The 24177-nt window shown below is 37.4% G+C and overlaps 1 protein-coding gene across 5 annotated transcripts in view; it reads left to right on the top strand.

Annotated features, from left to right (window-relative positions):
* Abca3 (ATP binding cassette subfamily A member 3) overlaps positions 1–24177 on the top strand; it is a 705605-nt gene that overhangs the window by 585203 nt on the left and 96225 nt on the right. The gene's annotated exons all lie outside the window — the stretch shown is intronic.

Raw genomic sequence — 24177 nt, 5'->3', positions numbered from 1 at the left:
TTTAGTGCGAGAAGGCTGGTAAGCCTACATCTGAGAGAATGGGTCTGGGTGGTCAGTGTGCACACCATAGAAAAAATCTGCACACCCGCATGGCATTATGGGAACGTCGGCAAAGTAGCTTTGTTCATTGTGCCTGGCGGCAAGGAAGCTCTCACTCCCCACTCACTCTCCGGGCGAATTCTGACTCTCCTCTTCACAACTTACAGTTCTAAGACTGATGGAAGTGGAGCTGAAGATGAATTCTATGGTTTTGAACCATATGGTACAATGGTACCATATGGTACAATGGTGCCATGTCATACAATGGTATCATATGGTACCATATGGTACAGGGTACAGGGACCCTAATGGAAATAAGTCTGTCTGACTTTTTTGGGTTATCCGAGGTTCTCCAAACATATGCTGCTATGTATGATATTTATGTAACTTTATTTGTGTATAACTAAATAAACTTACTTATGATGCCACATGCACTTGAGTAAGTTTATTCAGGTGTACAGAAATACAATTACATAGATTATCATACATAGCAGCATACGTATAAAATCCTAGGATAACCCAAAAAAGTCAGGGTGACTTATTTCCATAGTTACCCCTGTATCTGTACCATATGGTGTCCTGTACTGTATGGTACCCTGTACCATATGGTACATTGTACCATATGGTACCCTGTGCCATATGGTACCCTGTACTATATGGTACCCTGCACCATATAGTACCCTGCACCATATGGTACCCTGCCCCATATGTTATCCTGTACTGCATGGTACCCTATACCATATAGTACAATGTACCATATGGTACCCTGTAACATATGATACCGTGTACTATATGGTCAATAGGTGTTGGTGGCATGAGACACCAGCCAAGACTGAGTGGCGAGGCAAGCTAGCTACTGACTCCGCAGTTTCTGAGACAAAGTGCTTTGTCATCCACCTCAAAGACCACCTCAAGTTCCTGTACACTTGTAAATATATAATAGAACATCACTAATATACAACATTTTTGCATGTTTTTGTTGTAAACAATTATTGTAAACAAAATAATAATGAAAATATTAGTGTGTTTATTGTGTTGAATACAACAGTACCATATAGTACAAAATGGTACAATGAACCATATGGTATCATTGTACTGTATGGTACAATGTATGTATAGTACCATTGCATCATATAGTACCATAAGATATAATTGCACCATATGGTACCATTGTATCATGGTACCATTGTACCAAATGGTGCCATTGTACCATATGGTGCCATTGTATCATATGGTATCATTGTATCATGTGCCATTGTACCATATGGTACCATTGTATCATAGGGTGCTATTGTACCATATGGTACAATTGCACCCTATGGCACCATTGTACCATATAGTACTATATGGTACCATTGTATTCAACACAATAACTGCACTAATATTTTCATCATTATATTTACAATACACTTGTAAACAAGTTTTTCAAATTCAAACTTTATTCTCTATAAGTATTACAATGCTGAGTTTACAGAATTTGGTTATTGTGTGGTTTACATGTAGTAAAATAATAATTACAGAGTGTACCACTAGAACGCCTAGCATGGCTAGGCATTTCGGGCAGACTTAGATTAATTCTTAGGTTTAAAATGATACAGAATTATAAGGTAAGTTGGTATTATGGCTAAGTGACTAAATACTAGTTGTGAGTTTAGCAATGTGAATGCTTTTGTTTTGGCACTATACATAGTTTCAGTATTGGACTATCACAGGCCAACTTTTGACTAGTTAAGATTCATTATTTTGAGATTGAGATTGATATTTCTGTTTATGGTCAAATGGGTGAGTGAGTGTAAGTGTGAACCACCAGGTGGTATTCGTATTATTAGTTGACAGGGTGTATCAGGGAGATAAGATGTTTTCTGATGGTAGTTTTGAAGGTGATGAATGTGGCTGCAGTTTTGGAATTTTCAGGTAGGGTGTTCCAGATTTTAGGGCCTTTGACATACATTGAATTTTTGTAAAGGTTTAGTCAGACACGGGGAATGTCATAGAGATGTTTGTGTCTGGTGTTGTGCCTGTGGGTTCTGTCACAACTATCAAGAAAGCGTTTTAGGTCAAGGTTAATATTGGAATTTAAGGTCCTGTAGATGTAGATTGCACAGTAGTAAGTGTGGATGTACTGAACAGGGAGTAAGTTTAGATCTATGAAGAGTGGGGGAGTGTGTTGCCAGGGATGGGATTTAGTGATTATTCTTACTGCGGCTTTTTATTGGGTTATTATTGGCTTTAGGTGTGTTGCTGCAGTTGAACCCCAAGCACAGATAGCATAGGTGAGGTATGGATATATAAGTGAATGGTATAGTGTGAGAAGGGCAGTTTGCGGCACGTAGTATCGTATCTTGGAGAGGATCCCAACCGTTTTGGATACTTTTTTGGTTATGTGTTGGATATGGGTGCTGAAGTTCAGGTTGTTGTCGAGGTATAGGCCTAGGAATTTGCCCTCATTATGCCTGGTAATTAGAGTGTTGTCGATCTTAATGTTAATTTGCGCATCTCCTGCTCTGCTACCAAACATAATGTAGTAGGTTTTGTCAACGTTAAGCATAAGTTTATTGGCTGTCATCCAAGTCGATATTTTGATCAGCTCCTCATTAACAATGGTGTTGAGGGTTGCAAGATTAGGGTGAGAGATGACATAAGTCGTGTTGTCAGCAAAGAGAATGGGGTTCAGGTGTCGAGATACGTTTGGAAGATCATTGATGTATATGAGGAAGAGCAGGGGACCAAGGACACTTCCCTGCGGAACTCCAGTATCAAGTGGCTGTGTTGTTGATGCTGTGTCTTTAACCCTTTGACTGTTTCCGACGTATAAATACGTCTTACGAGCCAATGTTTCTGACGTATTTATACGCATAAATTCTAGCAGCTTCAAATCAAGCAGGAGAAAGCTGGTAGGCCCACATGTGAGAGAATGGGTCTCCATGGTCAGTGTGCACCATATAAAAAAAATCAGGGAGCCAGTGGTGCATTGTGGGAATGCCATTTCAGTTGTCCTTTTTCAGCATGTCTAGCGGTAAGAAATATGTGATTCCCCAGCAAATCTGGGACTCTTCTCTTCCCAAGTGATGCTCTAACACAGATGGAAGTGTCAGTGAAGATCAATTTCATGATTTGGAGGAGTTTGAGACCAAAAGCAATAGAGGAGGAGGAGGGGAGGAAGAGGAGGAGGAGGAGGAGGAGGAGGAGGGAAGGAAGAGGAGGAGGAGGAGGAGGAGATGAAGAGCAGGAGGAGGAGGAGGAGGAGGAGGAGGAGAAGAGGAGAAGGAGGAGGAGGAGGAAGAAGAAGATGTAATAATATTGTTCCCTTGAAGCAAGAAAAAAAAAAGTCCACCCCATGACAGTGACAAGATAAGGGGAGATAACATCTGATAAGAGCTGACTTTGATGAGGGTAAAGGAGGGTAATATTACATGACCATCGCCCTCCCTTTGTTTTTGCTGGTACACAAACATTTCTGTCTGTCTATTTGTCTGTCTGTCAAGCTCCCTGTCTGTCCATCTAGCTCTCTGTCTCAGAGAGAGCCACAAGACTGTGTCATCACGTTTACTCACATCTTCAAGCAGAGTATAGCACTTTGTCTGGATTTCTTGGGTTATCCTAGGTAATTTACACTATGTATACTTGTATTTATGTGTACCTGTGAGACAGAGATAGGCAGACAGATAGAAAGAGAGACAGATTGAAAGATATAGAATGAGGGAGAAAGATAATTAGATAGAATGGAGGAGGGGAAGCAGCATCCGACCCCATTGTTTTGACAGGCGGTAGGGGTAATGACTAATGAGACAATATGTCACTTTGACAGCTGCCGACTTCTGACTCAAAACAATTATAAGCCACACACTCACACACAAGACAAGGAGGAGGAGAAGGAGGAGAAGGAGAAGGAGGAGGAGGAGAAGGAGAAGGAGGAGGAGGAGAAGGAGGAGAAGGAGAAGGAGGAGAAGGAGAAGGAGAAGGAGAAGGAGGAGAAGGAGAAGGAGAAGGAGGAGAAGGAGGAGAAGGAGAAGAAGGAGGAGAAGGAGAAGGAGAAGGAGAAGGAGGAGAAGGAGAAGGAGGAGAAGGAGAAGGAGGAGAAGGAGAAGGAGGAGAAGGAGAAGGAGGAGAAGGAGAAGGAGGAGAAGGAGAAGGAGAAGGAGGAGAAGGAGAAGGAGGAGAAGGAGAAGAAGGAGAAGGAGGAGAAGGAGAAGGAGGAGAAGGAGGAGAAGGAGAAGGAGGAGAAGGAGAAGGAGAAGGAGAAGGAGGAGAAGGAGAAGGAGGAGAAGGAGAAGGAGGAGGAGGAGGAGGATTGTTTGTTTGTTTGTTTGTTTGTTTTTGTAAACAAGTTTTGTAAACAATATATTGATAATTATGTTTGTGTGCTTATTGTGTTGTATACAATGAGTGTATATATATACATTGCACCTTACTTTGGTCTCATAGGCCACATAAGTTATGTGAAAAAATAAAATAGTGAAAAAAACAAAAAACCTTCAATTACAAGTAAACTAAAGTTTACCGGGTGAGCGGCAGTCGCCGCTGTTGCCATACGCGGCTCATTTTCTGCAAACTTCACGGCTCTATATCTCGGTAAGTACCGATGGCAAAATTTTTTTTTTTTGGACTAAAACACTCAGAAAAATAATCTTAACATTTTCATAAGAAAAAATAATTTTTTTTTTTTTTGAATATTTGGCGACATAGAATGACAGTTTCAGAGAGGGACCTGAAACAGTCAAAGGGTTAATGGTGACATACTGATACCTATTAGTAAGGTAAGATTTGAAATATGCAAGCGCATGGCCTCTTATACCATAATGGTCAAGTTTGTGGAGTAGGATGCCGTGGTCTACTGTGTCAAAAGCTTTTCTTAGGTCAATAAAAATTCATAGTGGATATTCCTTATTTTCCAATGCTGTGTAAAGCAGATCTAGCATTTTTATAATTGCATCGTTAGTGCTTTTATTTTTCCTGAATCCAAATTGGCAGGGGTTGAGTATGTTTTGTGACGTTATAAATGAATATAGTCTCCTGTGCACGAGTTTCTCAAAGATTTTGGATAGCAATGGTAAGTTTGATATTGGCCTATAGTTGTTTAAATCTGTAGGGTCACCACCTTTATGTATTGGTGTAACCCTTGCCGTCTTGAGTAGTTTCGGGAAGGTGCTAGCTTCTAGTGACTTGTTAAAAAGCAATGAGATAGTATGCGAGAGGACATGGGCCACTCTCTTGTACAATAATAGTGGGACATGAGACAGATTCCCTGAGTTATTTTTAAGTGACTTTATAATCTCAGTGACTTCCGTGGACTCAGTTGGAGCAAGATAGAAGGAATTTGGGAAATTCCCATCTAGGTAGTCCCCGGCATGGGCATTGGTACGTGGGATTTTATTGGCGAGATTAGAACCTATGGTTGAGAAGAAGTCGTTTATCTTGTTAGCTGTGTCGGTGGGTTGCAGTGGTGTTTCATTAGGTTTAGTTAGGACAATATTCTTGTTTTTTTTCAGTTTGTGGGTCCCTAGAATCTGAGAGAGTGTTTTCCAGGTCTTTTTTATATCTCTTCTTGTGTCAGTGAATCTACTGGAGTAGTATAGTTGTTTGGCTTTCTTTATTACTTTGGTGAGGACTGATGAATAGTGTTTAAGAATATCTTTGTGTATTAAGCCTTGTCTATATTGCTTTTCATATTGGTGTTTCTTAGCAATGGATTTCAGAATGGTGCTGGTTAGCCATGGGCAACCAAGCCATTTGTTTGTGATCTGTTTCATTTTTATAGGACAATGTGTGTTGTATAGTCTAAGTAGTTTGTTAAGAAAAATGTCTGTCCAGTCATCATTACCATTGGCCTTGGAGAATTCTGTAGGCCAGTCAACAGTCTCTAGGTCAGCTGTGAACTTCCTTATTGAGGCCTCATCATGGAGACTAAATGAGACTTTGTTGTATTCAAGTGGTGGTTTACTAATGTTTGTCAAGAGGAAGGTAGGGTAGTGGTCTGTAGTGCTATCTGTGATTATCCCTGATTTAAGGGGGGCTAGTATATTGGTCCATATGTGGTCTATTATGGTTGCACTTGTTTCAGCGAGCCTGGTTGGTTCAGTTATTGTTGGTATGAGAAGTGTGTTGTTCATATTGTTGATGAAATCAGTTACAGGCTGATCATCTAGTAGGCCAAGGTTGATGTTGAAGTCTCCAGCTAAGAGAAGGTGGTGCTTATTCATTTGTCTATTTGTTATTAGTGCCTTTAATTTCTCACTGTGGGGTATCCGGTAAATGGCACCGATTGTTATAGGCGTCTTAAGGTTTTTTACAGTAAAATTAGCAAAAATGTATTCTCCATATTCATCACTATAGCAACTGGTGCTGATACAAGATAATTGGTTAGAGTAATAGATTGCAATACCACCCCCAACTTGGTATGGTCGGCAGTTGTGGATTGCTGTGTATCCTGGTAGAGGGTAGATATCTATTGTGTCCTGTTTTAGCCAGGTCTCGGTAAGAATAATGCAGGAGAAGGGTGTCTTTAGTGATTCAAGGAGTGCCAGGAGGTCATCATAGTGTTTGCTTAAGGACCTGATGTTGTAGTTAAGTACTGATAGACTTTTATCATTGTTTAGGATAGTGCTGGCTTGTGATGCTGTGTAGTAAAGGCAGTTACTTTCCAATAGGTTTTGATTGTGTGTCAGATTATGTAGGTTTAGATCAGGGTCAACGTGATCAATCATCTTCTAGGTTTAAATTATGGTTATTTATATCCTGAGTTGTGTGTTGAGTTTTAGTACTGATATCTGTAGTGGTGGGAAGTTTGGACAGGTATATAGCTATAGCATTTTGGTCATGTAGAGTATAGTCACTAATACACATAATGAAGTTGGTGTTGTCTATGTGTTGTGCTGGAATGAGCTAAAGTACAACTAGGTATAAACTAATAATATAAAAATACAAATTAAAAATAGCACAAGACTCTCACTTGTAATTGCACTAAGGTCTAATGTAATGACTTTGGTATAGTCTATGTATTGACCTAGAGTGAGCAATAGTACAACTAGGTTTAATCTAATAATGTAGAAATACAAATTAAAAATAGCACCAGGCTCTCACTAGTAATTACACTATGGTCTAATATAATGACTTTGGTACTGACTATGTATTGAGCTAGAATGAGCTATAGTACAACTGAGTTTAATCTAATGATATAAAAAAGGCACAAGACTCTCAGTTGTAATTGCACTAAGGTGTTATATAAGTTGTTTACAAGAATTAGAGTATAACTAGATTTAAATTGACAAGATAAAATATACAAGTTAAGGTAGCAAAAGAATAAAAAAAAGTAGAAAAAAAAAATATATGAGGTAGTTGGTACTAGTTAGCAAAAGATAGTTAAGGGCCTTGAACAATAATATAATTGAAATATACACTAATTGCACACACAATATAGTCACTAAGATATGAAAACAATCTTAGAATAGGACTTACAATATAAACTTATGATATAAAAATACAAATTGAAATGGTACTTGCAATTGCACTAGAGTCTGGTATATGTTGTAAGCAATATAATGATAAATTAGTGCAGTTATTGTGTTGAATACAATGAGTGTACACTTATACAATATACATTATACTGGTCTCACAGGCCACAAATGTTATTAGAAAAAAAGAAAATAATATAAAAGAAAAGAAAAAAGTATAAAAAACGTAAAATAAAAAAATGGGATTTTGCGGAAGTCACTGATGTTGCCGCCACCCGGTCATTTTGGGTCAACTTCCCACCGCTGTATCACGGTAAGTACTGATCAGAAAAAAATTATTTTTGTCTTATTACCTTCACAAAAATATACTCTTTAATTCTATAAGAAAAAATAATTTTTTTTTTTTTTTAATTTCTTGTAACCTAAACCACAACATCAGATTTTGGCCTTGGACCCTGAAGGGGTTAAAAACAAAAATGTATTAAAACAAAATCTGTGGCACCTGAGGTAGTCAATAGCACCAGGAGTATTTTAATAAATGTGGCTATATGGACAAGAGGGAAAAAAATGTTAAATCTCCTGAAAGTTGCTCTTTAATTGTTGTTAGAACTAGGAGTATAGCAATTACTGAATAAAGGGCAGTACAGTGTATTGGTATATAGAGAATTATTTCAGGAGAAATGTAAAAAGGGACTAAATTAAGTAGTGGTAGAAACAACGTTTAAATAGTTTGACACTATGTTATGAAATTAATCTGAGAGTAGGATTTGCCTTATAACATAAAGTTTGAGCAATTAATATCACTGAAGAAATATTATTTGAGGTAGTTGATACTAGCTAGTGGAAGATGGTACAAGGACTTGCACTGTAGTGTAGTAGGAGCATACACTAGTTTGTTATTTGTAGTTTAAAAGCAAAGGGAAAATTAGATAAGATTATAGAAGAATTATAACAGCGCTTAAGTAGGAATAAATAGTAATACAGATATTATTAAAGAGTAATTATCTTATTAGCAAGTAATAAATTGTGAAAGGGAAATCTGGGATGATAACACAAATTGGGTCACACAAGGAACTGTGTGGGACTCATGGGATAATGAGGTAGTAAATACTATCCAGGAGGTGTTAGTACAGGGATTAGTTCAATAATGGCATAATAACATACACTAAGGTAATACAATGATTTGGTCACTAATATTTATTTATTTATTTATTTATTTATTTATTTATTATAAATTTGTGCACACATACAGAGGTACAAAAAAATACAGATAAGAGCAGTATGCCAAAGCCACTTATACTATGCATAGCATTACGGGCTGGCTTAAAATTAACTTAAGATTAATTAAGCAATGATGAAGTCAGTGATAAAACATTAATGTAAACAGATTACTATAAAGCACAAGTGAGTATTACAAAGACAGGTCATATGAAGGATTCTGTTAGGTAGTGTATTTAAAAAATAATAAAGTTAGATTGGGTTTTAGGTTTAACATTTATGTGATATAATTGTGAGAAACATTTAAGATATACAATTTATAAGGTTCAGTTATTCAGTATTTATTTGGTTTTGGGTGAGTAAGTGATCTTTGAGTAGAGACTTGAATTTATAAACAGGTAGTGTTTCTTTTATATTTACAGGTAATGAATTCCAGATTTTAGGGCCTTTTATGTGCATTGAGTTTTTGCATAGTGTGAGATGAACACGAGGAACATCAAAGAGTGATCTGTGCCTTGTGTTATGGTCATGTGTTCTGTTGAGGTTGGCAAGGAGATGTTTGAGGGGAGGGTTAATATCAGAGTTAAGTGTTCTATGTATGTAATAGGTGCAGTAATAAGTATGGATGTTTTGTATGGTGAGTAGGTTTAGTGTATTGAATATTGGTGGAGTGTGCTGCCTGTAGTGAGAATTTGTTATCATTCTAACTGCAGCCTTTTGTTGGGTAATTAGTGGTCTGAGATGGTTAACTGTTGTTGAGCCCCATGCACAAATTCCATAGGTGAGATAGGGGTAAATAAGAGAGTGATATAGGGCCAGGAGGGCTGACTGTGGAACATAGTACCGTATCTTCGATAGTATGCCTACAGTCTTGGAAATTTTCTTAGAAATTTGTTGTATATGTGTATGAAATTTGAGTCTATTATCAAGGTGGATTCCTAAGAATTTTCCCTCTGTTAGCTTTGTGATAGGTGATCCGTTTATCATTATGTTAAGAGGGACATCTGTAGCTCTGTTACCAAACTGAATGAAGTAGGTTTTGTCAATGTTTAGTGTAAGTTTGTTAGTCCTCATCCAGGTAGATATTTTCTGTAATTCGGTATTTACAGTATTGGCTAGTGTGACTGGGCTCGGGTGAGAGAAGACGTATGTAGTGTCATCTGCAAATAGTGTGGGTTTGAGTAATTGCGAAGCATTTGGAAGGTCATTTATGTATAGGAGAAAGAGAAGAGGGCCAAGGACACTTCCCTGTGGGACACCAACTGTAATTGGTTGCGCAGAAGAGTTTGCCCCATTTGCGTACACATATTGGCTTCTGTTGCTGAGGTATGACTTGAGGTAATTGAGGGAGTGCCCTCTTATACCATAGTGTGACAATTTTACGTGGAGCAAGTCATGGTCAACTGTATCAAAAGCTTTACGTAAGTCAATGAAGATCCCCAGTGGGACTTCTTTTTTCTCTATTGCAGTGTATATATGTTCTAGCATGTGTATAATAGCATCATTAGTATTTTTATTAGGCCTGAATCCAAATTGGCAGGGGTTGAGTATGTTCTGGGAGATAAGGTAGGAGTAGATTCGTTTATGAATTAGTTTTTCAAAGATTTTTGAGAGAGGGTGTAAGTTGGATATTGGCCTATAGTTATTCAACTCTGTTTGGTCTCCTCCTTTGTGGATCGGGGTGACCCTTGCTATTTTGAGTACTGTAGGGAAGGTGGAGGATTCAATGGATTTGTTAAAGAGTGTTGCAATGATTGGAGATAGCACTTGTGACACTTTTTTATATATAAAGGGTGGTAAGGTACTTAAATCTCCTGCCTTGTTTTTTAGTGCATTGATAATAAGGGAGACTTCGTATGGGTTAGTCGGAGCTAGGAACAGTGTGTTCGGGTAGTTGCCGGTGAGGTAGTTATTTGGTGGGGTATCTGAGCTTGGGATTTTATGGGCAAGGTTTTGTCCTATAGTGGAGAAGAAATCATTGAGTCTGTTTGCTGTTTCTGTTGGTGGGAGTTGGGGTTCATCTGATTTTGCTAATTTTATTTCGCTATTTCGTGATATCTTTTTTGTTCCCAGAATTTCAGATAGTGTTTTCCAGGTCTTTTTTATATCACCTCGTAAGTTGGATAATCTGTTCTCATAATACAATTTTTTTGCCCTTCTTATCAGGCTGGTTAGGATTGACGAGTAACGTTTTGTTTGGTCTCTGGTTATGTGACCCATTCTGTACTGTTTTTCATATTGGTGTTTTGTATTTATGGATTTGAGAATGCTGGGTGTTAGCCAGGGACTGTTCAGTCTCTTTGCTGTCATCTGTTTAGTTTTTTTAGGGCAGTGCTTGTTATAGAGGTATTGGGTCTTTTTTAGAAAATTATTAATACATTCATCAATATCTGTATAGATTTCTAGCTCAGTGTGCCAATCAATGTTTGCTAATGCTGTTGCGAAGTTATTAATGGCTGCCTCATTGTGAAGTCTGAAGGTGACTTTAGTAGTGTCTTGGGGTAGTTTACCAAGAGTTGTTATGAGGAAAGTAGGGTAGTGGTCTGTGGTATTATCTGTAATTATGCCTGATTTTAAAGGGGATATGGTGTTGGTCCAGATGTGGTCAAGTAGGGAAACACTAGTCTCTGTAACTCTTGTAGGTTTTGTTACTGTTGGTAGTAACATACAGTTACTCATTGTGTTTGTGAATTCAGTAACGTGTGGGTCCTGGTCTTGCAGGAGATTTATATTGAAGTCACCTGAGAGTAGTAAGTGATCTTTGTTCATGCGTGCATCAGTTATCATACTTCCTAGATTTTGACTAAATTGGCTAATGTTTGACTGTGGAACTCTGTAGATGTTTATCAATGTGAGAGGTTTTTGTAGGTATTTGGATTTGAATTTAGCTATTATATATTCCCCATGTTCATCCCTTGTGCAAGTATTAGTGATACATTCTAGTTGGTCTGAGTAGTATATGGCTGTGCCACCCCCTTGTTGGTCTGGCCTACAGTTGTGTATGGCTGTGTAACCAGGAATGGCATAGACATCTGTACTATCAGGCTTTAGCCAGGTTTCAGTTAGTGTAATGATGGACATATTGGCATGTAAGGAATTTAGTAATGCTATGAGGTCATCGTAATGCTTGCTTAATGATCTGATATTGTAGTTAAAGATAGTTATGTTGTTGTTGGCACTGAGAAGTGCCTTTGATTGTTCTGCAGTGTAGTAATTACAGTAACTGTTTGATTCATTTAAGTCATTAAATAAGAGGTTGGTATCAGGATCAATGCTTGTAATCATAAGATTTGTAGTGAATCTATAGTTAGAATTAAGTATAAAACAAAGTAAATAGTCTTAAGCTAAAAAATAGCACCTGAATTATTTAACAAATGTAAAATAATGAGCTAAGGGACTAATACAAATAAAGTGATGATCATATAATAGTGCTTGGGAATATGATAGTAGGTAGTACTATAAAGGTAATTTTTTAAAGTTATAATTATAGTTTAAAATTATAATAAAAAGGGACTAATATAGGTTGTGAATAAATGAGCTTTGGAATATAATGGCAAGATTGTGAGCTTATTCTACTTTAGCACCTGAGAATAGCACCTTGATTATTTTAACAGTTGTGGATATATAAACTAGGATAGTTATATAAAGCTAAAATAAAGGAGAAAATATAAAAGGGACTAAAATTAAGTAATGGTAAGCAAAGTTAAATGGACAGATGGTAGGAATTATAATATAAACTTATAATATAAAAATACAATTTGAAATGGTACTTGCAATTGCACTAGAGTCTGGTATGGGTTGTTGACAAGATCAAGGTTATAACTATAGATTTAAATTGACAAAATAAAATTCACAATTAAAGTACAAAAGAATAATAGTAAAAAATCACAATGGTAATGTCTTGGTTATAATATGATAGTAAGATGGTAGACAGGTACCCAGGTACACAGGTACAAAGGATAATACAAGGTTGGGGTTGAATATAAAAACTTGAAAATTTGGCAACAAAATGTTATGGGAAGTATAAAATAATGTTTAATGTACAAAAGTAAAATTGACTGGTAGTAAATATGGTGTTTAATAAAATTTTAGTAAGTAATAATGATTACAAAAAAGTGAAATAGTAATGTTTATTTCATTCAATATTGCACTGGTAGTTATACTTGAGGTTATATGGCAGTACAAGGTAATTAAGAGTAATCTAGGATAGTAAATGTGGTATTAAAACAGGTAAAGGTAATTAGTCAAGTAATGGTTATTAAATGTCAAAAATGTTAAGAGTAAATTGAAATTTTAGTAAAAATGATATTTATTAATTTTAGTAAGTAATATCAATTGTAGTATTTAAAAAAAATATGAGGTAGTAATATGGACAGAGAAAGTATCAATTCAGCTAATGTTCAAGCGAACAATAGTAAATAAGAAAATCACATAAGGTGATTTATGCTTACTAGTAAAATCACAAAATGAGGTAGTTGATTATTTAAATACTAAGAGATTGTACAATGAAATTTGAACAATAATGGAACAAAACATACACTACACTACGTAGACTTTTAAGTTGGACATTGTTTAGTTATTCTCTGTAAGATTAGTATCCCTGAGAAATCGTGATAGATCATTCTCGTTCGTGATTGTGTACAGTTGACCTACATTTGTTTTCCTAACTAGAATTTTCCCATCCCGTGTGAAGCATTGGTGTATTGTGTCATTATTCTCCCGCTTAAGTTTTCTGACTCTATACAGGAGGTTCTGACGTTTTTTGGTAAGACACTCGTTTATGTATACCTCTTTCTTTACTTTAATAGATGCAATAATTAAGTCTTTTTTCCTATCATGTGAGTTGAATCTAAGCATAACACTTTTTCTACCATGGGATCCTAGTAATCTGGCTTCTTTTATTTCAGACTCTGGTACAATGACACTTGTTTGGTCCTTTATGATCTGCAGAGTAATTTCTTTACTGTTTGTTTGGTTCATATCACTGGGAAAAAGTGGACTGTTAACTATTACTGCGTCCGATAGTTTTTCTTGCTCAGTTTTATCTTCTTGGAGAGCAAAGTAGTCACTGAACTGGTTATCTAAGTTGTTCTTCCATTGTTTTACTGCTTCTTCAACCTTTGTATTAAGAGATATTATTTGTTGGGTATGGCTATCTATGACTGTTTGGATGGTCTTGTCACAGTTAGTCATTCCAGGTGTTGATAACTTTTGTTCAAGACTGAGGATTTTGTTCTCGAGTTGTGTCATCCTGGTGTCATCCTGGTATCAGTCAGACTCTGTAATGTTTGCATCATCAAGGAAGTTTGCTAGTTCATTTTCATTTGTAATATAGTACACATGGCCTACATTTGTTTTTCTTACTAGAATTTGTCCATCACCTACAAAGCACTGGTGAATTTTATCATTATTCTCACGTTTCAGTTTTCTCACTCTGTACAGGAGGTTCTGTCATTTTCTTGTGAGACACTCATTTATGAATATATCTTTTTATGCTTTAATAGATGAACTTATTAGATCTTTTTTCCTGTCTTGTCTGTGAAATCTGAGCATAACATTTTTTCTCCCTTGGTTCCCTAGTAACCATGATTCTTTAATTTCCGACACTGGCACATTAACCTGTAGGTGGTCGCCGCGTATGATCTGGAGAGTTGTAGCTTTGCAGTTGGTATGGTTTAATTCACTAGGAAAGAATGGACTGTTAATTACTACTGCATCGGCTAGCTTATCTTGCTCTGCCTTGTCATCTTGGTAAGCAAAATAATTGTTCAGTTGGGTATCCATGTTTGTTTTTCAGTCCTTGACAGCATCTTCAATCTAAGCTAGTTGTGATAAAATTCAGTGAACAAACACATGCACAATACAATACGTACAAATATTCATCTCTTTGTAAAGCTTACAATGTGTGGTTTACATGTTATAACATTTTAAGTACAAAGATGGCCACTATCGTGCCTAGGCACTTTGGGCAGGCTAATACTAATTCTTACGCTGTTTTGATATAGGTCATATTTGAGAAGTACATTTGAACATATTATTAGGTACGTAATTGACCTTTTCAGGGTTTCAGCTGTACTAGTACGGTTTATGCACCAGTGTCCATGACGTACTAGTACGCCTAAATTCTAGCACCCTCAAATCTAGTGAGAGAAAGCTGGTAGGCCTGCATATGAAAGAATGGGTCTGTGTGGTCATTGTGCACAGTATAAAAAAAATCCTGCAGCACACAGTGCGTAATGAGAAAAAAAAAACTTTGACTGTATTTTCGTATGGTATTTAATGTTGTATTCTAGTTTTCCTGGTCTCATTGTATAGAATGGAAGACTTATTACAGAAATTGAGATGATTTTAACTGGTTTTACAATGAAAAGTACCTTGAAATTGAGCTCAAAGTAGCAGAAATGTTTGATTTTTACCAAAGTTCAAAAGTAAACAAATCATGCTATGCATCCAATACACTTCAACTGGTGAGTCTAATATTCTTTCACAAGTGCGCTGATATTATTTATACCATTTCTACACTAATGCAGTAGTCTGCATAACAGTAAATCTTCTGTTTTTTTGTGAGAATAAAAATTCAAAATGAAAAGCAAAAGAATGTAAGAAGGGCCTGAGGACGTGACTAATGAACAGAGGAAATGTTATTTTAGTGCCAGGAATGTCTTTCTTGTTTATTCTGGACCCTATTCAGAAATTGGCATCTTTTGAAATTTGTGTGAGATCGGCAAAATTGGTAAATTCTGACCACTGTATTGGATAGTTGAAATCGGTAAATTCAATTCAGTTCAAAGTTTATTCTCTATAAGGATTACAATGCTGAGTTTACAGAATTTGGTTATTGTGTGGTTTACATGTAGTAAAATACTAATTACAGAGGGTGCCACTAGAACACCTAGCATGGCTAGGCATTTTGGGCAGACTTAGATTAATTCTTAAATTTAAAATATTACAAATTCTGAGGTAAGTTGGCATTATGGCTAAGTGACTAAATACTAGTTTGTGAGTTTATCAATGTGAATGCTTTTGTTTTGGCACAATACATAGTTTCAGTGTTGGAGTATCACAGGCCAACTTATGACTAATTAGGATTCATTATTTTAAGATTGAGATTGATATTCTTGTTTATGGTCAAATGGGTGGTTGCTGTACTCATTCGATAGAAAAAATGGAGTTCTAGCAAAATAGTTATGATTTTTGTTGACTAGTACACTGGAATTGGCCGAAAATAGGGCTCAAAGTGGGCAAGATCGCCGATGTGTAAACATCGTCAATACCGCTAACTTCGCGAGAGCATAATTCCGTAAGTTTTCCATCAAATTTCATACTTTTGGTGTCATTATGATCGGGAAAAGATTCACTATCTTTTCATAAGAAAAAATAATTTTTTTATTTTTTGAAATTTGGGGGACCCTGAGAACAAGTCTCGGAGAGGGCCTGTGGACTCTGAAAGGGTTAAATACATTCCCAGTTAGGTGATCATAATTAGATTTAAAATAGTTAGGTAGTCCAAATCATTTAATATTAGTACAAATGGTAGATTTAGTAATGGGATTTGATTTGTCTTGGCACGATACATTGTTTCTATTAACCCATTGACTGTTGCAAGCCCCTTTCTGAAACTCATTCTATGTCGAAAATTTTTTTGAAAAAAAAAAATTATTTTTTCTTGTGAAATGATAGAGAATCTTTTCCTGATGGTAATGACACCTAAAGTATGAAATTTGGTTGAAAACTCGCAGAATTACGCTCCCGCGAAATTAGCGGTCTCGGCAACATGTACGCATTGGTGAATTCGCCGAATTTGAGCCCTATTTTTGGCCAATTTCGTTGTTCCAGTTGACCAAACTCATAACTATTTCTTTAGAACTCCATTTTTTCTATCAATTGAGTACAAGAAACTGCCCATTTACCAATTTGAACTACCCAATAAAGTGGTCAGAATTTGGCAATTTGGCCAATTTCACTCAAAGTAAAAAAGATGCCATTTTCAAAATAGGGTCCAGAATAAACAATGTAGACATTTTGGCACTAAAATAACGTATCCTCTGTTCATTAGTCACGTCTCTAGGCCCTTCTTATATTACTATTGCTTTCTATTTTGATATTTTATTCATACAAAAAATAGAAAATTTGCTGTTATGGAGACTACTGCATTATTGTAAAAATAGTATAAATAATATCAGTGCACTAGTAAAAGAATATTAGACTCCCCAGTTGACGTGAATTGGACGTGTGGTGTGATTTGCTTACTCTTGAACATTGGTAAAAATCGAACATTTCTGCTACACCATTGGTAAAAATCGAACATTTCTGCTACACCAATACATAAAGGTGGTGACCCTACAGATTTAAACAACTATAGGCCAATATCAAACTTACCATTGCTATCCAAAATCTTTGAGAAACTCGTGCACAGGAGACTATATTCATTTATAACGTCACAAAACATACTCAACCCCTGCCAATTTGGATTCAGGAAAAATAAAAGCACTATCGATGCAATTATAAAAATGCTAGATCTGCTTTACACAGCATTGGAAAATAAGGAATATCCACTAGGAATTTTTATTGACCTAAGAAAAGCTTTTGACACAGTAGACCACAGCATCCTACTCCACAAACTTGACCATTATGGTATAAGAGGCCATGCGCTTGCATATTTCAAATCTTACCTTACTAATAGGTATCAGTATGTCACCATTAAAGACACAGCATCAACAACACAGCCACTTGATACTGGAGTTCCGCAGGGAAGTGTCCTTGGTCCCCTGCTCTTCCTCATATACATCAATGATCTTCCAAACGTATCTCGACACCTGAACCCCATTCTCTTTGCTGACGACACGACTTATGTCATCTCTCACCCTAATCTTGCAACCCTCAACACCATTGTTAATGAGGAGCTGATCAAAATATCGACTTGGATGACAGCCAATAAACTTATGCTTAACGTTGACAAAACCTACTACATTATGTTTGGTAGCAGAGCAGGAGATGCGCAAATTAACATTAAGATCGACAACACTCTAATTACCAGGCATAATGAGGGCAAATTCCTAGGCCTATACCTCGACAACAACCTGAACTTCAGCACCCATATCCAACACAACCAAAAAAAGTATCCAAAACGGTTGGGATCCTCTCCAAGATACAATACTACATGCCGCAAACTGCCCTTCTCACACTATACCATTCACTTATATATCCATACCTCACCTATGCTATCTGTGCTTGGGGTTCAACTGCAGCAACACACCTAAAGCCAATAATAACCCAACAAAAAGCCGCAGTAAGAATAATCACTAAATCCCATCCCTGGCAACACACCCCCCACTCTTCATAGATCTAAACTTACTCCCTGTTCAGTACATCCACACTTACTACTGTGCAATCAACATCTACAGGACTTTAAATTCCAATATTAACCTTGACCTAAAATGCTTTCTTGATAGTTGTGACAGAACCCACAGGCACAACACCAGACACAAACATCTCTATGACATTCCCCATGTCCGACTAAACCTTTACAAAAATTCAATGTATGTCAAAGGCCCTAAAATCTGGAACACCCTACCTGAAAATTCCAAAACTGCAGACACATTCATCACCTTCAAAACTACCATCAGAAAACATCTTATCTCCCTGATACACCCTGTCAACTAATAATACGAATACCACCTGGTGGTTCACACTTACACTCACTCACCCATTTGACCATAAACAGAAATATCAGTCTCAATCTCAAAATAATGAATCTTAACTAGTCAAAAGTTGGCCTGTGATACTCCAATACTGAAACTATGTATAGTGCCAAAACAAAAGCATTCACATTGCTAAACTCACAACTAGTATTTAGTCACTTAGCCATAATACCAACTTATCTCATAATTCTGTAACATTTTAAACCTAAGATTTAATATAAGTCTGCCCAAAATGCCTAGCCATGCTAGGTGTTCTAGTGGTACACTCTGTAATTATTATTTTACTACATGTAAACCACACAATAACCAAATTCTGTAAACTCAGCATTGTAATACTTATAGAGAATAAAATTTGAGTTCAATTTCAAGGTCATTTTCATCGTGAAACTAATCAAAGTCATCACTATTTCTGTAATATGTTTTCCATTTTATCACCTGAGACCATGAAAGTGAGAATACAACAATAAATACTATACGAAAATACACCTCAAAGTTGGCGTTTTAATCCAAAATAACCTGGAGTTTACCTGGAGAGAGTTCCGGAGGTCAACGCCCCCGCGGCCCGGTCTGTGACCAGGCCTCCTGGTGGATCAGAGCCTGATCAACCAGGCTGTTACTGTTGGCTGCACACAAACCAACGTACGAGCCACAGCCCGGCTGGTCAGGAGCCGACTTTAGGTGCTTGTCCAGCGCCAGCTTGAAGACTGCCAGGGGTCTGTTGGTAATCCCCCTTATGTATGCTGGGAGGCAGTTGAACAGTCTCGGGCCCCTGACACTTATAGTATGGTCTCTTAACGTGCTAGTGACACCCCTGCTTTTCATTGGGGGGATGTTGCATCGTCTGGCAAGTCTTTTGCTTTCGTAGTGAGTGATTTTCGTGTGCAAGTTCGGTACTAGTCCCTCTAGGATTTTCCAGGTGTATATAATCATGTATCTCTCCCGCCTGCGTTCCAGGGAATACAGGTTCAGGAACCTCAAGAACGGTCGGAGTTTTTTTCTCATTATGCACTGTGTGCTGCAGGATTTTTTTTATATGATGCACACTGACCACACAGACCCATTCTCTCACATGTGGGCCTACCAGCTTTCTCCTGCTTGATTTGAAGCCACTAGAATTATTGAGTAAATATACGTCCGAAACACTGGCTCGTAAGATGTATGTATAACTAGAATTATTGAGTAAATATACGTCCGAAACACTGGCTCGTAAGATGTATGTATATGACCAAAACAGCCAAAGGGTTAAAGCCATACTGGAGTAGTATCTTAGACAAACTTAGGATTAACCTGGGATTTAATAAGACTAACTTAAGATTTAGTCCTTAAAGTGTCCAAACGTAGATCTGCGTTAGCCTGCGTGGTGCTCCAAATATTTTGAAAAAATAAAAAAAAAATTTTGTTTTTAAATTAAAGAGGGGTATTTTCTGTGTGGTATAAGACCCAAAAAAAATTTACAACCAGTACTTACTGAGATATAAGACCGTGAAGTTGGCTCTGGATGCTCACCTGACAGCAACATCCAGTCCTGCCGCTTGCAGAAGTGTTGCTGATTTGCCTTTTTTTCTCGTTTTTATTTTAATTTATATAATTTTTATGTTCTGATTATTACAATTTATAATAGTTCTTGTTATTTCATAGCCAATCTTTGTTCTGACACTAATATTATGTAATGAAATAGTACTCAAATTGTAACAATCACACTGACAGGTGAACATTTTCACCTGCCCTGGTCATTTACTATTGTCTAGAAATATATACAAAGTATTTTTAGGTCCTAGCAATGATTTAGACATGTTGGAGTATGAAACTCCTTGAAGCATGGTGTTATGACAAGGGTCAGAATGTGCCCTGCTGGAGGGGGGAACCTTGCCTTTATATGTTTTTACTCTTGCATACAAACATGTCTTTGTATGTCTGTCTGTCAGTCTATCTGTTTGCCTGACTATCTGTCTGTCTGTCTGTCTATCTGTACATCTGTCTGTCTGTTCATCTATATATCTATTTGTATCTATCTGTACATTTATCTGTCTGCCTGTCTGTCTATCTGTCTCTCTGCCTAGTTCTGCTTATATGTCTGTCCAGTTCAGCTTATCTGTCTTTCTATCTTCTGTGTGTGCCTGGAGTGTAATATGAGCTCCTTAAATAATTGTGTTATGACAGCGTCAGATAACAGTGACATTTGATGAATGTGTGCTGTTGGAGGGGGAACCTTGCCTTTATATGTTTTTACTCTTGCACACAAACATGTCTCTGTATGTCAGTCTGTCTATCTGTCTGTCTATCTGTACATCTATCTGTCTGTCTATCTGTACATCTATCTGTCTGTCTATCTGTACATCTATTTGTCTATCTGTCTGTCTGCCTAGCTCTGCTTATCTGTCTGCCTAGTTCTGCTTATCTGTCTTTCTGTCTACCTGTGTGTGTCTGTCTTTCCATCTGCTTGTCTCTGTCTCAGGGAGCGGCTAGTAAACCTGTTGGTTTGTGGTGTATGTGCCGCTCCCTGATTGGTGAGCAAGTGACATTGCTATTATTTGCATCTTGTTTATTTATGTCTTATATCTACAAACACTTCTAGGTAGTAGGTTGGTAAACAGCAACCGCCCAGGGAGGTACTACCGTCCTGCCAAGTGAGTGTAAAACGGAAACCTGTAATTGTTTTACATGATGGTAGGAATGCTGCTGTCCATTTTTCTGTCTCATAAACATGCAAGGTTTCAGGTACGTCTTGCTACTTCTACTTACACTCAGGTCACACTACACATACATGTACAAGCATATATGTATATACACACCCCTCTGGGTTTTCTTCCATTTTTCTTACTAGTTCTTGTTCTTGTTTATTTCCTCTTACCTCCATGGAGAAGTGGAACAGAATTCTTCCTCCGTAAGCCATGAGTGTTGTAAGAGGCGACTAAAATGCCGGGAGCAAGGGGCTAGTAACCACTTCTCCTGTATATATTACTAAATGTAAAAGGAGAAACTTTCGTTTTTCCTTTTGGGCCACCCCGCCTCGGTGGGATACGGCCGGTGTGTTGAAAGAAAAAGATCTACAAACACTGTATAGCACTTGGCCTGGAATTTTTGGGTTATCCTAGGTAATTTACATTATGTATAATAACTGTATTTATGAGTACATGTGAGAGACAGAGATACAAATAGACAGTGATATAGACAGACAGAGATATAGACAGATACAGAGAGAGAACACCAAAGCCAGCCAGCTAGCCAGCCGAATACATAAGAACATAAGAAAGAAAGAACACTGCAGCAGGCCTACAGGCCCATGCAAAGCAGGTCCATGTCACCCCCGGAGGAGGAGGAAGAGGAGGAGGAGGAGAAGGAGGAAGAGGAGAAGGAGGAAGAGGAGAATGAGGAAGAGGAGGAGGAGGAAGAGGAGAAGGAGAAGGAGGAGGAGAAGGAGAAGGAGGAGAAGGAGAAGGAGGAGGAGGAGGAGAAGGAGGAGGAAGAGAAGAAGGAGGAAGAGAAGAAGAAGAATACATAATAATAATAATAGGTAATAATAAGTTCCCTTGAAGCATGAAAATCAAAGTCCACCCCTGACATTAACATGATAAGATGAGATAACATCTGATAAGAGCTGACGTTTGATGAGCATACACGAGGGTGGGGTGGGGCAGCTGATAAGAAAAGATTAGAGGTGACATTTGATGAGCATCGCCCTCGCTTTGCTTTCACTTGTACACAAACATTTCTATCTGTCTATTTGTCTGTCTGTCAAGCTCCCTGTCTATCTGTATCTGTCTAGCTCTCTGTCTTGGAGAGAGCCACAAGACTGCGTCATCACCTTTACTCACATCTTCAAGCAGAGTATAGCACTTTGTCTGGATTTTTTGGGTTATCCTAGGTAATTTACACTACATATACTTGTATTTATGTGTACCTGTGAGACAGAGATAGACAAAGACATTGAAAGAGATAGACAGAGACAGGTAGACAAAGGAAGAGACAGACACAGATAGACAGAGACAGATAGACAGAGACTCTACTCTTCCCAAGTGATGCTCTAACACAGATGGAAGTGTCAGTGAAGATTAATTTCATGGTTTTGAGGAGTTTGCGACCAAAACCAATGCCCAGGATACCAGAAGAATGAAGAATGAAGGAGAATGAACAGTGAAGGAGAATGAAGAATGAAGGAGAATAATCAGTGAAGGAGAATGAAGAATGAAGGAGAAAGAGAGAGAATAAGGGAGAAAGATAATTAGATAGGATGGAGAGGAAGCAAGCATCCGACCCCATTGTTTTGACAGGCAGTAGGGGAAGTGAGTAATGAGACAATGTCATTTTGACAGCTGCCGACCCTGACTCAAAACAATTAGAAGCCACACACTCACACACAAGACAAGCTTGCTGAATGAAGATAATAGCAGTTATATGAAAGTATCCAGTGACTATATATGTGTATGTATATTATAGAAACCAGAAAGAAGGAAGGCAGAAGGGACGGCAAAAAGGAAGGAAGGACGAGATGAAAGGAAGAAAGGAAAAAAGTAAGGAAGGAAGGTAGGAAAGGAATGCAGGAAGGTAGGAAGGAAGGAATGATGACACACGACCATTTACCTAGGATAACTACGTAACACAACTGCCTGCTAATACTTTGAAGAAAACTGCTCAGACAAGGTGTTTTGTCTTTGCAGATAAAAAAAAACGCACACAAAAATGCAGACACACTCGTTTTATGCGTAAGGAGTGTAAAACATCATTGTGTATGGAACCATGTTTCAAAGAGTTCCACAAGCTGCCGAACTTCTAGGAACATGTCCAGTGACTGTACATTTGTATATACAGTGGACCCCCGGTTAACGAACTTTTTTCATTCCAGTAGTATGTTCAGGTGCCAGTACTGACCGAATTTTCTCCCATAAAGAATATTGTGAAGTAGATTAGTCCATTTCAGACCCCCAAACATACACGTACAAATGCACTTACATAAATACACTTACATAATTGGTCCTATTTGGAGGCGATCGTTAAGCGGGGGTCCACTGTACATGTATATTATAAAACAATAGTAATAAACAATTTTTTTTATTGTTTGAGTTAACAAGTTTTGTAAACAATATATTGATAATTATGTTTGTGTGCTTATTGTGTTGTATACAACGAGTGTATATATGTACATTGTACCTTACTTTGGACTCACAGGCCACATAAGTTATATGAAAAAATAAAATAGTGAAAAAACAAGAAACCTTCGAATACAAGTAAACCAAAGTTTACCAGGTGAGCAACAGTCACTGCTGTTGCCATACACGGCTCATTTTCTGCCAATTTTGTCTCTATATCTTGGTAAGTACTGGTGGCAAATTCTTTTTTTTTTTGGGGGGGACTAAGACAAACAGAAAAATAATCTTAACATTTTCATAAGAAAAAATAATTTTTTTTTTTTTAATATTTTTCGACACCAGGAGACACTTCAGGATTTGGGGTTTCGACAGTCAAGGGGTTAATGGGCAAAATTGCCGATTTGTAAATATCACCGAGGTCGCTAACTTCACGAGAGCGTAATTCCGTCAGTTTTCCATCAATTTTCGTTCTGTTGGTGTCATTACAATTGGGAAAAGATTCTCTATCATTTCCTAAGAAGAAAATAATTTTTTTTGGGGGGGGGGGGGGGATTTTGCAACACCAAGAGACATCTCAGGATTTGGGGTTGCAACAGTCAAGGGGTTAAAAGCTATGAATTCTTATTCTCATATATTTGTAAAGTTTTAAGGCTGCTCAAAATACTTTTCTTAACAAGAGGA

Source organism: Cherax quadricarinatus, chromosome 2 (genome assembly GCF_038502225.1).
Source record: "Cherax quadricarinatus isolate ZL_2023a chromosome 2, ASM3850222v1, whole genome shotgun sequence".
NCBI lineage: Eukaryota > Metazoa > Arthropoda > Malacostraca > Decapoda > Parastacidae > Cherax > Cherax quadricarinatus.
Note: the sequence above shows the minus strand (reverse complement) of the source record. Positions and strands in the feature narration are given on the sequence as shown.